At 44.9% G+C, this 1490-nt stretch overlaps 1 long non-coding RNA gene across 1 annotated transcript in view; it reads left to right on the top strand.

The window, feature by feature from the left end:
- Positions 1-1490, top strand: part of LOC116669532 (uncharacterized) — a 6278-nt gene that overhangs the window by 2156 nt on the left and 2632 nt on the right. The gene's annotated exons all lie outside the window — the stretch shown is intronic.

Raw genomic sequence — 1490 nt, 5'->3', positions numbered from 1 at the left:
ACACACACACACTGTAGTCACTGCTGTAGTCAACACATTCTCACTGGTCATGCCTTCTGCTGTTGTTATTGACGTTAAAAGTCTCCTTTAGCGTAATATCTAAACACGCTTTATCAACGCGCGCTTGGTCGGGACTATTGGCGTCACTTTTGATGCAGTTAGGTTAAGGAAAAGATCATGGATGGGCCGTGACGCGCGGGACAAGTACAGGACAGTTTGGATTAGGAAAAGAAGAACGGGATAGTTTGGATTAGGTAAAGAAGTAGGGGGGGGGACTCACCAGACACCTCCCTGGCCCTGGTGTTGTGCATGCTGACTCACTGAAATAGGTCACTGGGATGCTGGATGGAATTGAGCCATCGTTAAGGTCATCAATTTCACTTGGCAACGTCAAAAGATCCATGTGTTAAAGCTATACTATAGACTATAGTTGCAAAGGCCTGGGCCCTGGATTTAACTTCCACTCATTCAGTTTCTGTTCTACTCGACTCTTTAAATTTCGTTTCCCTCAGCGAGTTCCTGTGTACATTCACCTGCAAAGCTTCCCATTTGCATGTGCAGATAAACAAAACCTAAAACAGACACACTCTGAATAGGAGGCACGATTGGCTGCTGTCTGCTGCGCTGGTTGAACGCACGTGAAAGCAGTGGTGAAGGAGAGGCTTTCTGATAAAAGGGAGTGGTGCAGGGCAATTGAATAAACGGCATGCCACCCGGGCTGTCGGAGTAGTTGGGGCAGACGAGCTGCCCTCCTCCATTCTTTCTTGTCTTTCCATTATAGCCCCATCCTAACTTTCATTGATACTATTAGCCTTTTTTTTGTCACATGACATCTAACCCACTTTCATGCGTCTGAACAGTCTTCGGTGTGTTTTGCTTTGAAAGATCTTTAAATCAGTGTGTTAACTTTGCTTCTTTCTTCAATCAGAAAAAGAGAGAGAGAGGGAGAGAGAAAGAGAGAGAGAGAGAGAGAGAGGGAGAGATGAGAGACAACAGGATCACCGGTTCAACCGGATTGGCGACTCCATCTATTCCCTGGTGTGTTCCACATTACTGTTATTTATTTCTCTTTCGTCCTCTCTCCTCGTTTGTCCTATTGAAAGAACGTACAGGCACAGAAACAATAAAACACTTCAGCAAGTGAGACACAGAGTGGGCTAGTAAACAGAAAATCAGTACTATGTGAAGGTCAGATATATACAGATGCATATGGGTATGTGAGTACATCTAGCTGTATTGTATGGGTGTCAGATTTGCCAAAGAATGTCCCAGCAATGCTAAACATGGCGGTGTTTCTGCTGTGTTTTTTAGTTTGTACATCTGAGCGGATTCATCATCATCATCAACCTGTATTCAGTTCTCGAAGGAACAACTGAGGGCACACCCTCGTTTTCAGTGTAGCCGAGATTACACAAAATAAACACACTGTGGGAGCACTGGTCCGGTAGCATACTGTTCACGTGTGTGTGTGTGTGTGTGTGTGTGTGTAT

The sequence above is a fragment of the Etheostoma spectabile genome, chromosome 19 (assembly GCF_008692095.1).
Source record: "Etheostoma spectabile isolate EspeVRDwgs_2016 chromosome 19, UIUC_Espe_1.0, whole genome shotgun sequence".
In the NCBI taxonomy this organism is placed as follows: Eukaryota; Metazoa; Chordata; class Actinopteri; order Perciformes; family Percidae; genus Etheostoma; species Etheostoma spectabile.
The sequence above is the reverse complement of the archived record's forward strand: the minus strand, read 5'-3'. Positions and strand labels throughout refer to the sequence as shown.